Raw genomic sequence first — 16246 nt, forward strand, 5'->3', positions numbered from 1 at the left:
GTGGAAGGTGTCCCTGCCCATGACAGGGGTGTTGGAACTAGATGATCTTTAAGGTTCCTTCCAACCCAAATCATTCTATGTTTCTATTATTTGATTCTGTTTCTAGTTATGAAGTTGTTGGTTTACAACCAAATGAGGCACCAAGTGCAGAATACAAGTATTTGCAAATACGTGATTTTTATTGTTTCGCTGAGCAGATTACTGAATGCTGTTTTCATGCATATAAATTATTTTGCTTCATAAGATATTGAATTGTTATCAGTTACAGCAATAATTTGTGGAAGACAGCTTTCGCTAGATGAAAAGTGATGGTTTCTGGCAAAGGTACCTTCCAGGTATTCTATGTTGAAAACATGTCACTGTATGAAAGTTCCTCTTCCATCACTGTAAATTTTCATGATATATGAAATATATCATCACATACTCCCCTTATGTCAGATGTTCCAAGCCCTTAATAATCTACAAGGTCCCTTGCTGGTCTCACTCCAATATGCCCATGTCTTCTTATCTGGGGGAGTTCAGACCTGCACAATGTACTCCAGATCAGGCCTCACCAGTGCTGAGTAAAGGGGAAGAATTACCTCCCTCAGTCTGCTGCCAATCCTCCTTCCAGTGCAGCCCAGCATGGTTTTGCACTTCTTTGCCATAATGATCATTGCTGGCTCATCTTCAATTTTTTGTCCTCCAGGACCCCTAGGTCCTTCTCTTCAGAGTTACTTTCCAGCTGATTGTACCCCAGCATGTACTGGTGCCAGTGACTTTTATGCACCAGATGCAGGACTCTGCAGTTTCCTTTTTTGAAATTCAAGAGATTCTTGTCTGAGTGTAGCTCCTTCTGGTGTATTAGCCACTCCTCCTAGTTTTGTAATGTCTGAAAACTTGCTGAGGATGCACTCTGACATATCATCCAGGTCATTAACGATGAGGTTACACAGTATTGGCTCTAGTTTTGACCCCTGGGGAACCCCATAGTTACTGGCCTCCAGCTGGACTTTTGAATGTTGATCACAATGCTCTGAGTCCAGCTATTCATCCAGTTTTCAGCCCACCTCCCTTTCCACTTAACTCATATTTATCAGCTTGTGTATGAGGAGGTTACAGAAAATAATGTCAAAAGCCTTGCTAAAATCGTTACAGACAATGAGCACTGCTCTGCCCTTGTCCACCAAGCCAGTCATCTCATTATAGAAGGCTACCAGGTTGGTTAGTCATTCCTCCTTCGCAAACCCATGCTGAATACTTTGGATTACCTTCTTGTCTTTCATCCTCTTGGCCTGCAGCTTCTTGGAGTTATCTTCTTGTCCCTCCTAAAGAAAGAAATGGAATTTTATTTGTTTCAGTCCTCAAGAACCTCCCTCAGTCACTATGAACTTTCAAAGATAATCAAGAGAAGATTCACAGACATCAGCCAGTTCCCCCAGCACCCATGGGTACATCCCATCAGGTTCCATAGACTCACATATGTCTAGTTTGTTTAAATGTTCCCAAACCTGCCTCTCCAGTGGCAGCAAGTCTCCCTTTCTCCAGACTTTTCCTCTGGTCCCAGAGGTCTGGGATTCCTGAAGATCAGTCTTACAAGTAAAGACTGAGATAGAGAAGGCGTTGCGTACTTCAGCTTTCCCCATGACCTTTGTAATGGAAGGAGAAAGGAAGAAGAAGGGGAGTGTGAAGAGTTCACATCATGTTATCTTAAAATGCAATAGTAAGCAAGCTCCTTTTGGATTTCCAAGAACTAGATAGTCCATCTCAGATAGATTGATCTTATAACAGGAGGTGGTTTCTTTTCTGGGAGATGAAAACCATACTTAACTCATACAAGAGGGTAATGTTTATCAGATACAAGCCTGGAGTGAAGTTTTCAAGGTATGTTCATAACTTCAATACAGAACAGGCTGCTGCACACAGAAATGTATCTCATAAATGGAATGTACCTGAGATGCTGGATCTTATGTTCTTACTTAACGTTAGGAAGATCCAGTGCACACACACACACACACAAGCACGTGTTGTAATGGACATCTACAGGTCACCCAATCCAGAGTGCTGCTCAAAGCAGGTCCAAAAAGGTTATGTTTCTTATGGCTTGTGCACAGTCTTGAAAATTCCAAGGAAAGAAGTCCCACGACATCTCTGGATAGCCTGTTCAAGTATTTAATCACTTTCATGATGAAAAATACAGCACACAAACACCCCCCCCCCCCCCAAAAACACATTAGATTGTATCTAAGCAAAATTTCTCGTGTTCCAATTTCTATCAATTGCTTCCTGTTCTATTACTGCGTATCTCTGAGGAGAGTCTGACTCCTACTTCTCTGTAACTTCCCATTAGATACCTGAAAATCAGTTGCTGTACCTTTAGTTTAATTTTTAGACGAAAGAAGTCAAGGCCGTTGACAGGAACGTCTTTCAGAGTGTCCAGACTGGCACAGGAGGGATCCAGTAAGTTATGCAATGGTGGGCCACTATGGGTACCTTGGAGAGAAAACTTATAACTATTTAACAATAAAAGTGACATTGAACCAAAAGTACAAGAGAAAGTGTCAGTGTGATACCCAGCAATGGAATGGAAAACATTTCAAAGATGTTTTAAATTTGGAAGCAGAGTATAAGACTTGCATTTTTAAACCTTGTTTATACATTAAGATATGAAAGTTTGAGAAGACTCCGTGTTTTAAAATGCAAATTATGATCATAATAGGAAGAGGCTGTGAAAATGTTAGTCAACAGTGTCTTACTGGAAATAAATCACAAGACTTCCAACATGGTGCATAAGGTTGTGCTCAAGATTGAACTGCTATGTGTGAAAGCCAGACCACCAGCCAGGTTTCAGATGTGGTGACAACTGGAATGAGTTTCCTGTTTTCTCTGAGTCTCTGGTGCTGGCCACAGTTGGACTAAAGGGTCAGGCACCCTGCCTGATTTGAGTGCACATTCTTTACAGAAGGTATCTATGTGCCATAAAATAGAAATCTCAGAATATAAACTGGAGCAAGACTTTAAGGTAATTTGGAAAAAAAAATAATCAAAGGAACAAGACTGTACTGCATTTGGCTGACTTCACATTGTTTTGGAATATTTTTGACAGGCATTGCCTCCCCTCAACATCTTTCACCTCCTGATGCCACAGATGCATATTGGCATGTGACACATACAATAGGCTGTATGCCCTACTTTAAACCCTATACTAGTAGCCACCAGGAAAAAAAAAAAAAAAAAAAAAAAAAAAAAAAAAAAAAAGGAAAAAGAATCAAGAAAAAGATCTGGCAATTTGAAATAAGAAAGAACAAAACAGAAGGAAAAATATTAATCCTGTTATTCATTACCAAACAGAGGCATCATAACAAGTAACACTGCCGTTGTGAACAATTCTGTGAAAGTAAAAAATACCCCTCACAGCTGTGCTTTTTTTATGAGGGAGGCTTAAAGAGAAGAATTGTGTCTAAGGGCTATAGGAGCACTTATGGAGCCCAGAAATGATCCAGGATCCAGAATTACATAGTATGGATAGTGTCAGTCTGCCCTAGAACGTGTTATGCTTGCTGGGGTAATACAAATGGGGTTTACAGACATGCCACTTCATGTCACTTGCCCTCAGACTCTAAGATCATCCTTACTCATCCTTCGTGTAACACCACAAACACTTTCAGCATCCTTCTGCCCAATGGGTTATACCATTGCCTTCTATCTACATAATTTGATAATTGGAAGAAATGCTTGGCATTCATAGGTAGCTGGAATTTCTGTGTTTGAAAGAATAGCAAAGACTGGTGGGATTGAAGTTTTCCAAGCCTAAGATAATCAACAATGTTATCTTTATCATGTAATTTTTTTTATTTTTTTTTTTTACTTTGGCTTCTACAGAGAGAGTTCATGCTTTGCAGTTCAGAGATTAGAGGATAAAAGAAGCCCTGCTGTTATAGATGAAGGTAACAATTGCTCTGTAGAAGATGATGGCATATGTTTGTTTTTAACATTTTTGTGGAAAATTATCTCATGCCAAAAATTCTTTGGTGAAACTATTCTTATTAGGTTTGGAAGAGCTGTTACTTACATTCTTCTACCGAGGTTATCTTCATAGTAAACATACAGGTAATAATTTATGGCATGAAGTGAGCAGGTTTTCAAGCTCTTGTATCACCTTCTGAAGCCCCACAGAAGGAAGGAATATTTTCTTATGAATGATTCAGACATTACTAAATCACAGGACAAAACTTACTGACATGTCATCAAGGAATATCTGTGCCATTTTCATTTACAAGTACAGTGATATCTTTCAAAAATTGCAGATAGAAGATTCTCAACCCTAACATCAGCACAAGAACTCTTCAATGCTTCTGAGGAAGACTACCTAGCTTTCCACTGCATGATCAGCAGCTGCTTTAGGATTTGAGAGTAATGCTAAAAATGTCACTCTGTGAGTGCTTCTATATCCTGCTACAGGTGCAATATGCCATACTTCCCCAGGGTACACAGGTACAGAGGGTACATTTACTCTACAGAAATTTTATCCTGCTTGCCTTTAACATCTTCACACTGATATCCCTCTGAAGCTTTTATTTTCTTGCTCCTGAGCCTTGCTGATGCTGTGACAGGTACATCTCATAAGACCACTACACTTGAGGTATGATGATATATAAAAAAAAAATCACAATAGACTAATGGTAGATTTGCAGAGAGGAAAAAAATGCTAATAATTCTCTGAAGTTATCTTTCCAGTCATGGTGAAACAAAAAATATTGTATTTGATGAAAAATTTTCTGATAGACACCTCTAGCCCTTCTGCCAATAGGACATTTTTTGGTTAATATGAGCCTTTTCCTGCCATTTGATAATAGCAGCATCTGCCAAGAAGTGCTATGACAGCTCAGTGGATATAAAAAGTCAAACCAAGTTCCAAGGCATTGTTGAATTTACTAATGCTTCTTTGTTACAGTTCAGTGAAGAAAGGGAAAGTGAATACTTCAAAAGACCAGGGATTTTCCTCAGGTATTTGTTGCTATAGACAGCAACAACTTCTGTACTAGTACTTGCAGAGTGGCAGGGAGACTGTCCTATCAAAGAAAAGAAGCTAAGACATTCCTGAAAAATCAAGAGTCTCCCATATGAGGTGTTAGGGCAGGTTTCTCAAAAAAGAGTACAAGAATTATATGCATGAACAGAGTGTTGCATACTATTTTCAGTACTTTGTCATATTGTTAAGGGCTGGTTTACCTTATAGGATGAAAGCTTCAAATAACCTGCACTTTTGTTGATGCAAATATTCTTAGTTATTCATCAGAAAATGGAGGCGTCCTAACAAATGATACTGTGGCAGTGATCAATTTTGTGAAAGTACCAAAAGAAACCAAAACTTCTTGAATGAATGAAAATTTTTATGGAAGCTTATATTTAAGTATATATTTTAAAAGCAGAACTCTCAATAGTATAATAAGTTGTCTAAGGATTTTCAGCAAAACAGCACTAAATGTGCATAATATTTTTTGTACAGCTTTTCATATTTATTCTATTGCTAATTCAAGCTTTACTTCTAATTCATTCTACAGTATTCATCAGAATTAATTATTGATATGTGGGAAAAATATTCACTAAATTGCTTAGAAATGAAATGTGAATTATTCTCAAGGCTTTATGTCTGTAGATGAAGCAGGCACCTGCAGTAGATATTGTAAATTTATGCAGAAATGTCAATTTCTTAATTGAATATTTGCTATTCCATCATTCAAGAGTAGTTTTCCACCTAAAACTAACAAAACCCCCAAAATAATAAAATATTTACATATTTAGTAATAATTTCTAATGCTGTTTTGAAGTAGCCATGACTGTAGAAATTTAATCAAAACTGTTTTTTAATGAAACATTGTGATGTTATAAAGTCTGATGAGTATGTGGTGGTGTGTGCGCCTCCCACCCTTTTCTGCTTAAGCAATAGCCACCAATGGTCGTTGTGATGGCTGCATCTGGCTTAAGCTGGAATTTGGGAGACAGATAGCAACACAATAGCTAAGGGCAATAAATCTTGCTCAACCGTGGAGGGCTAGTTGAACATGTGCCAACCAACATACAGCTGGTATGCAGATATGACTATAAGTCAATCACCATCTTCCATAAAGAGCGGACAGCCCAGGGCCTATTAAGTTCTCCTGCATGGCATTGGGCTGCATGCCAGGATCTCCCCTTGAGTAGGGACACCTCCCAAGGTTAATCCTCAGGGCTGAGAGATTTCTAGCGTTTGGTAAGCAATTAATAGCATGCTAAACTTTGAAATCTTAGCTAAGTGATATAAAGGATTGATTGCACATATATAAGCCTTTAGACATAAACAGTTGACTGAGTCTGGGACCAGGACTGGATCCAGATGTACCTAGACTCCTCTCTGAGAAGGAGTTTAGAAAGCAAGGGGATCCTCTTTGATCCTCATGACTCAATAGGAGGGTCTCCCTGACAGTTTTGTCTGATCCTGTACTCTATGCAGTAAATAATCAAATCTGCTTTGCCATTGAATCTTGTTAAACCACTTTCATATTTACTAACAAACTTTGCTAAATTGGTGTTTTATATCAATAAATATATTGCTATTTACCTCTTATTAGTGAAGTGCATCACTCATTTCCATGACAGAGTATCGTTAACATATTTGTTGATCTTGTTTTATTGGTTTCTGCACTTTTGTTTTGAATGAAGTATTTTACGTAAGTAGTGTCCCCTAGCTAATACGTGATCAAGTAATAAAACTGAAAAGAGCCTGAAACTCTACAAAAGTTTTTGACAAGAACACAAGCATTTACTGTGAAGAGGAAAGCAGTATATAGAGCAATACTATAAATTTTGTTCTACAGTATTTCCACACACTCCACAAATAATGGGGTTTGAAATGAAAAATCAAACATCTGAGCAGAAATACTAAACTATAGCATTTTCCCATACACTATGTGAACCAAAGAATTGAACTTCATGTATGTCCAGTTGACTGTATATCCACATTCTAAGAGTGTAATCAGATCGGTATTTGGAGAGAGCTTCTTCTATTTCCTTTATCAATATATTTGAAAAATACAAATCATTTAGTCACATCCACAATCACTCCCTGCATCCTATATTTAACTTCTGGGTGATAAACCAACTCTAGAAACATATATAGTCAGAGTAACATCAGATATACAGCAAATGTATGGTGAGACATTTAATGTTTTCTGCCAAGGGTAGCAATTTGGAGAGACAATGCCGTCTGCAGCAACAAGGAAGTATAAAGTACGCAGTCCATTTTGCTATTGCCTACCTGCTAACACATGTTATTGAAAATTAAAAGAGCTTATAACCATCAGAATGAGGTACAAAACACTCTTCAAAAGGAGGCTATACAAACCAGTTAGGGCTAAGACTGAGCCTGTGATAAAATGGTGTGTTGCAGTTCAGTTTATTCATTCATCTGCAACAAGGTCTACATTGAGTGCACACTCAGTGACTGATGATATCCGACATTACTAAATATACTCCCTTGCCTCTAAGTTAATAAAGGACAAACAAAACCCCTCTATTTCTTAATATTAATATATTTTTATATATTTTCTGATTCAATTTTGCACAACCAGCTGCTCATACCAGTTATCTGCTCATTTCATAGAAGTATGTGGAAACTGCTAGAAGGTAAACACCAGAGGAAATGAAGAATATATGGTGAGATGAAGCTCACAGAATTCTAATGAGTCTAGTAAATTTATTCTATCTGATAAGAGTTCTAGCAACATTTGAGTTACCCTGTGAATTAACATTGGAAATCTATGGGTGGGCAACTGAATGGATCCTAGAATAAATTGCTCAAATGTAGGGACTGGATTCACCAATATATGAGTAGATATTCAATGCCATTTAAAACACTTTTGAATATCCTGCTTAGCCTTCACTTATCACTCCTGCTCCAGAGTGCTTTGGCTATACTTTCTGCACTGCGCCATCTCTGCTAGACCTGTGTAGATGTCTTGGATACTCGAAGACATCTCATAAGGCACTAGAATATTAAAAATTTACTCACATATAAACATCTACATTTTGACCAGTTTAGTTCTGAACAGAATCCTACCCCTAAAATTTTGGCAGTAGACTCTATACAGGGAAAAAAGACATATGACAGGGGCTTAAAATAATTTCTGATTTTATGGTGGGCAAAGGAGGGATACTTAAAGAAAATCACAGCTCCAGCTTTCTTCTGGAGCTGCCCCTAATAAGTCAAAGCCCAAAGCAGATGTTTGTCTATTCACACCTGTTAGTGTTAGGATCAAGTTGAACTTTTAAGGCAGGGGCCCTCAAACTTTTTAAACAGGGGACTGGCGCACGGATGAAGTGGCAGGCAGTCATCTGTGGCTGCTTGGTTTCCCCCCCAACCCCCGGCGGGGGGGGTGGGGGTAGGGGGGGCTGGGGGGGTCTGTAAATACCGGGGGCCAGATGAAGGACCCTGGGGGGCCATATCTGGCCCACAGGCCGTAGTTTGAGGACCCCTGTTTTAAGGCTTTAGCAATGTCTCGATTCACACCAGTTAGTGAAAGGATCAAGTTTAAATTTAAGGCTTTAGCAATGTGGGGAAAACAAAAATATCATTCACAATATATAAAAAAAATAATATCACTATCCAATTGTTCAAAAAGAAGTGAAAATTCAATCTTTTATAGCTTTGTTTCCTAGAAAATCTGGAAACACTGGGATTTAAGAAAATTCTTCATGAAATTGGTAAACAGAATGATACCGACAGACATTTTGAGGCAAATTTTTATCTATTAAGCATGTAGAGAAGATCTGGAAACTTTATTGTGTTGTGAGATCTTTCAGCGGCAAGCTCAAATGGTTCAAAACCCGTTTTATTTCCCGAGATGAATGCTTATAATGTTTTCTATGCATGAAAATATCCTTCTCCTCATTTAAAAGTGGGAAAAAACTCCACACAAAACCAACCCTAACAAAAGTCAACCCACAATACACAGAATTTTCATTCAATTGTAATGAGTGTGGAATTTCTGTCTATATACTTCCCTGACTGGCTGCAAAATTTTCACTTTCAGTCAATATTCATGCAAAGAAGATGTCAGAGTAATTTCATGCTCATTTTTTGCAACCATGTCAAATACTTTCTAAGTACTAAAATGTGATATACTTCTGTGGCTATAGTAGTAATATAAAGCCTTTGGGACAGTGCTAAAGTAATCTAACTTTCAACATATACAATGAAATTAAATGTATAAGCAGCTATTTGCCTCTTATGGTAACTGGATCATAAGGGTGGAATTCATATGCCTAAACATAGGCATCTCATCTCATTTTATGTGCTGCAGTTTAAGGACCTCCTACATGATCTCTGACAAATACAAACACTTAGGTGAAAACAACACATCATGACAGTATTATAGTGAAGGATGGCTAACTAAACTCTGCAGGTGTGAAAATGGTAATAGCATACAGGGAATGAATTTGTAACATAATTTACAATGGAATACAGCACATCTTCTTGTCTTTCTATTCTTCATTCTTTGTCTCAAGTACCTCATAGTGATATGTTAAATATTTCAGTACATTTGAGGTAACTGCAGGAGGCTGAATATTGTGACAGAGGAGACATGCAAACTTCCAGACTGACAGCTGGATGCCTAGGAGTATAACCACTGAAATATCAAGCAGCACCAAATAGCTAGCTTTAGGTAACAGAATTAAGACCTAATTTTTGAACAAATTAAGTTCTAGATTCTGACTTCCAAAGGAAAGATTTAATCCAAATCCCCTAATCCATGTTTAGCTCCGTTGTAGGTAATTTACACAAACATACTCCTCAGTGAGTAGAACTACTAATAGTGAGATGCAGGTGCCTAACATATTAAGAGAAGACAATGAGAAGCCAGATGTGATAAACTATAGCACATAAACTGTAGTAAGTCATCTGTGCTTAAAAAAACTTAATTTCAAACATTTCCACATTTTTCAAAGTTCAACTCTTTAACAGCTTAATCATTAAAAAGCTAAAAGTTCAATTAATTTGCTTTGAAATAGATGCTCTGTTAAAGTATGACTACTAATATAAGTGTAAACAGTCATACTTCAACTTCCTTGTTGTTTCTCAGCTATGAATAACAAAATGTGCAAAATCAATTGGTCCAGAGGCATTAAACAAAAGAAAACATGACTCTTTAGCCTAATGATTCTGACATTCTCCTGATAAAAGAAGTCATTGATCTTGCTCTTTCCTTCTTTAATTGGGGTGGGGTGGGGTGTTAATCGTAGGAAAAAACCACATAAGCGGTCTTTAGACCAGAGCCTAGAATTCTCATCTTCATAGCCAAGTGAATTATAATGACTTCCACTTCATGAAGTTCACATTTTTGTCTGATTAGTAGCCTAATTTGAATACAGAAAACTAAAAGCACTCCAACTCTAATGATTTTATTTTCTTCCTAGTACTAATTTTGCATTTATACTAAGCAGTCAGTAAATAACATTGTAGGAAAACAGTCTTTATAGAAGTATTTATGCACATATGCTAAGCAGTGGATATGGAACACTCTAGAAAACAGTTCCCTATTTCATTAGTTTGGAATCACATTCATACTTGCTCACTGTTCAGCTAGCCCTTCAACTATAACACTGACAGCTGCACGGCAGTTTAACACTAAAAAATAATAGAGCTTATCCTTCTAAGACAACCAATAAATGGCAAGAGTGACTGATGAAAGAAATACTTTACTTGGATTCAAATTTCTCCAGGATTAGGAGAACAGACTTTAAACTATTCTGAGTCTGACTTCGATGGAGTTAACTTTCTTCATAGCAACCCACATGATATTATGTTTTGGATTTGTAACTAAAATTGTGTTGATAACATACCAGTGTTTTGTTATTATTAATTAGAAATAAGTTAATAATATTACTATTTGGAACAGTGCTTTCATAACAAAAAGGCTTTCTCAGTTTCTCACTCTGCTCTCTTCCAGAGGGGTATTCTGTGTCATAAAAGATCATTCCCAGAAATACCAAAAATAAAGGGATGGAGAATGTTTATCTTCCAAGGTAGTTGCTGCTCAGAGACTGGCTGGGCATCAGTCTGCTTGTGGGAGGTGGTAATTACCTTTGCATCACTTTTTTGTTTTTTCTTTCACTTCTTGAATTGCCTTTATCTCATGCCATGAGTTTTCTCATTTTTGCTCTTCCTATTCTCTCCCTTATCCCACTGCGGGTAGGGGAATGAGCAAGGCCAGTGCCAATGCACAACACAAAGCTTCTCCTTTGCTTGCTCGACAGACAAAGAGCTCCAGATAAGACATAAGAGAATACACCTCGCAGTGTGCACTGGGGAAAGAAAGGAGTGAGGGAAAGTCAGCAGCAACCCTGTTATGGACTAGTTGTGTTGCTCCTATTAATGTTCCTACTGAAGAATCCTACTATACCTGAAAGAAGAATTGGATTTCAGAAATAGCCCTCATGAGCAACCTTTGCAAAGTATCATAGCTCATGGAATGCAACTCCTGAAGACCTCAGATACTCCTAGAGATTTAAATCAGACTTCTAAATGTCCCATCAAGGAACTGGGAACTTGATTACACTAATTAATACTTTCTCTCTATTATATTTATTTATTTAATTGTTTATTAAATTTACTAAAGTTTTCTTCATTCCTACTGAGGCTGCTAGCATGTAACAGCTGGTGACATTTGTGTCTTAGTCCATATCCTTATGTTTTTATCAGCTAGAGTAGTAGATGTAATGACTCATTACTCAGTCATATGCTTCCAGCATGAACAGGAAGTTCAGAATCCAAAGCCTAGCCTGAACCATCATACTGTCTCCATCTCTAAACTGTTAAACTTCTAGGAAGTGGAAAGCAAAGAAAGTTGTGTTATATTAAGACATTCTGTTCACCCAAATATTATGTAGTTGTCTATTTCAGTAGTCTTCATTATTTTTGTAAGACTAAAAGGAATGGGTCTTGATATGAATCCCTAATTATATAAAGTATATAATTTGCAAATTCTCTAATACCTACCTGTTGGAGTCTGCAGCGGGTCTGCAGACAAGTTAGTTGACTTCAAAGACTTAGCCGTGTACCTTTAAGACAGCCACAAATTGTCAGGTATGTAAACAGGATGTGAAGAACCGGAACTTACAACCGCAGCAAACGGGCACCTACAGCAACAGCGAATAGCAAGCAAGAAGAAGGACACAAAAACCTATCAGGGTCTAACACCTACACTGTCTAAGATATATAAATAGTTTGTATAAACAATAAAGGCCATTTTGTCCGAACCCAGCCGCGCAGACATAGTGTTTCTTTTAAGTCCGCCTCGACTTGCGTCACCACATTTGGTGACCCCGACGTGCCTATATGATCCCAGTAAAGGGTATCAAAAAGAGATTCTGAGACTGTGCCAATGTAAACCCCAGTAAGGGGTGTCCGGAGCGATCCTGAAACTGTGACCAGCGGGTTGCTGGGAAGGCGGAGCCTGGTGAATCGGAGTAGCGCAGCGAGCGGCTGCAAGATCCCGGGAGAACGTGACACCGGTAAGGTGAGCCACCAGGGACAGCATGGGGAGTAAGTTATCTAAAGAAGATACCATGGTGCTATCTATGTGGAAATTAGTATTAAAGAAGCGTGGAATTACTTTACATGGGCTTCGGTTAAAAGATATATTATTGTGGGCCAAAACACATGGAGTGGAAATGTCCCCAGTGACTGCTCTTAGTGTGTGGACCTGGAACAATTTAGGATCAACACTGTCAGAAGCTCTGGAAAAAGGGGACAAAGAGGAGTCCATTTTTTTGCCTACATGGGGACTGCTTAGACATGCTGTAGGGGGCTTCAAAAATCCGCAAGATGCAAATGGGGGCTTGCAAAATCAGCAAAATGTGAATGGGGGCTTGAAAAATCAGCAAAATGCGAATGGGGGCTTAAAAAGTCAGCGACATGCGAGTGGGGGCTTAAAAATTCAGCAAAATGCGAATGAATGTACATCGTTCAAACCTCCCCTGTATTCCCCTCCGGAAAACAGACAAGAGGATGAAGGGGTGGGGGAGAGTCTGTGTCCCTTACCAGGTGCCACTCCCCAATGCCCCGAATCCCCTAAATCTCTCCAACTGTATCGACTTATACTTAATAACGATTCCGAGGACGACAAGCAGAAGCCTGGGAGGACCAATCCCAGCCCCCCTGACTCCCTCCAGCCCACACTCCTTCCCCCTTCGGCTCCGGCCCCCCAGCCCGCGCCCTCGGCACTGCCCGTCCCGCCTGCCCCCTCGGCTCCAGCCCTGCCTGCGCAGGATCGAAATGCTGAAAACCCAGATTCGGCTCCAGCTACGACAACGTTATCCGTCACAGGCAATGAAGAAGGTGGAGGTGGTAAAAATCCAGTTTCCAGTGGTACAGTAATGATGCGCGACCCTCTCCAATTTTGGCTGGCTGTAAGAGATGGGGCATTAAAAGACGGGAACTGGGATTTAGTAGAACTGATAGGCAGACCGCTCCTTGATCTTCCTACACCTTCCACCGATGCACCGCATGCATATCCTATTGTACTGGGAGATGCGTCTGCTGGTAATCCTCACGTTCACACACCATTTGCTTGGAAAGTAGTACAGGACTTGCAAAAAACTGTTTCGCAGTACAGGGTGACTGTGTTCTGTCACGCGGAAAAGCTGTCTATAATCTACTGTATTACAGTGGTTGAAATGTATTTTGCTGTTAAAAAAAAAAAAAAAAAAAAAAAGAAATTGTAGAATTGTACGGAACAGAGACAGTGGATTGTTTTGACATTGATAATGTGCAGTTTTGGCCTTGCTTTGCATGCTGTGCAGCTGAGATCCTGCAGCAAAGAGTTAAATAACTTTAAGGGAGTGTGAGTAGAAACTAGGATGAGATAGAAGCATGTGAATAAGTAGTTTTAACCTATCACCTTTTAAATAACAAAGTCTGCGTAGCGTGTGTACTTTTAGCTGGGGGTACATATTGGTGTGAGTCTATTAATAAAGTGGCACTAACTATAAAAAAAAAAAAAAAAAAAAAAGAAAAGAAAAGAAAAGAAAAAAAAAAAAGGGGGGGGGGAATGAAGGGAATGACCCCAGAGGCACGCTTACAGAAAGCATGGAGGTGTCTTATAATGCATGAAAGACCCTTGTATCGGGCATTGGTCGGGACCGCATGAATTGTTAACTTGGGGGAGAGGTTATGCTTGTGTTTCTACAGATGAAGGCCCGCGATGGATACCTGCTCGCTGTGTGCGGCCTGAGCTTAGTGTGCCGGATCGTGGGAGCGCTGCTGCCGCCAGTCAACCCAACAACTAATGTGTGGCCTCCTTACTGAACCAGCCCTTGTTTGGTGTGCCCTTCCTTGAAACTGACTTGCAAACATTGTTGCAAAAATGTGAATGTATGCGGGGAATGAAGAATCCTACTGAAAGTCTTGATATTTTCAATAATTGATTACCTCTGTATAATGTTAACCCCAAAGAAGTCAATATTGTTTGCACTTTGAATGTCGATACCTTGTTTGTTAGGCAGTTAAGACTGTGAGTCAAATTTGCCACCATTATATACAAAACAGAGCAACTATTGGCTTTTTGTTGTTGGCTCAAGAACATGGCTGTGAGGATTTTGATGGTATGTGCTGCATGGATTTTAGGCGCCCCATTGCAGCAACATGTTACCAAAATCTGAGAAAATGTCAGCCTTTTTGGCATCCATTCACTCAATTGGCAATATTGTTTGTTTGCTATTGCCTTGGTTGCCGTCATGTTTGCAAGGGCCCTGCAGAACATGACAAACCTGGTACTAGCTGTTCAAAAAACAAAAAGGGGGATTTCTTGGGGTCTGCAGCGGGTCTGCAGACAAGTTCGTTGACTTCAAAGACTTAGCCGTGTACCTTTAAGACAGCCACAAATTGTCAGGTATGTAAACAGGATGTGAAGAACCGGAACTTACAACCGCAGCAAACGGGCACCTACAGCAACAGCGAATAGCAAGCAAGAAGAAGGACACAAAAACCTATCAGGGTCTAACACCTGCACTGTCTAAGATACATCAATAGTTTGTATAAACAATAAATGGCATTTTTGTCCGAACCCAGCCACGCAGACATAGTGTTTCTTTTAATTCCACCTCAACTTGTGTCACCACACCTACCTATATTCTTTACTTGCTTCTCCATTGTTCTTAATCAAACTCTACTCATGACCATTTTGCTTTTTACTCTGTGTTTTCACTGTGTGTAAATCAGCTCTAAATGAATAAAACATAAGTCCTAAGTTGAAATAAAATACTCTCAATATTGGCTTGATGCAAAACTATTTTTTAAATTGCAAAATTATACCAAACAAGAGGTTCAATATATATTACTTCCACATGATTTTACTATGGTGAATTTGTATACCACTGAATTATCTGTGAATTTGTATAAAAAGAGGTGTCTTTTTGTTTTGTATTAAAAAAAAAATAGAACAAATTATAATAAATAGACACTAAAACTAAACGTGTTATATGCATGCTCCATACACAAGAACTGAGCACATGACAGCATCATTTTGACTATGTGCATAAAAATAAGTTTAAGATTCTTCTTCCCATACATAATAAAATTTTGGAGTCAAGCTGAATTATTTCTGTAAGGAAACATAGATTATAAATGAGCTAAAAAAACCCTGAAATTACTCCTGAATTTAAAAAAAAAAAAAAAGGTATGCATTGATTTTCTGAACAAGACCACATTTTCAAAAGGAAATATTAAAAAAAGAAGTAAAGTCATCAGGACTAAGTTACTACTATAAAAGTTCATTCTAGTGAGGGTCACATCATTAACACAGCCATATTTTTCTCATAACCTAAAGCTCTTTGCTACATGTAACTACGTCTGCATAGCACCTACAACTGATTGACAAAGTAAGGAGGAAGAAGGGTATCTAGGAAGTAAGATGTGTGATTCATCTTTCTACTGTTTCTGATGTTCCACCTTTTTATCGGTCTGCTAAAGTGGGTACCTATGTAGTAGAATTGCATTACCTAGCATGCATCTGGTGAAATTTCAGATATTTTGAGGTATCAAAGATACCTACACAGCACTAGCTGAGAGGCTCAGAGAGACATTCAGCATTCTGAACAGCACATAAAAGGTCACTTGTTATGAGTTCAGATATTTTAGATTTCACTACATGGTTATGTTTATACAGCTGAGTTTCAACCTTTATGCTTATTTTAGAGTGACCCTATCACAAAATCACAGAATGGTCAG

The sequence above is a fragment of the Falco biarmicus genome, chromosome 2, assembly GCF_023638135.1.
Source record: "Falco biarmicus isolate bFalBia1 chromosome 2, bFalBia1.pri, whole genome shotgun sequence".
Taxonomy (NCBI): domain Eukaryota; kingdom Metazoa; phylum Chordata; class Aves; order Falconiformes; family Falconidae; genus Falco; species Falco biarmicus.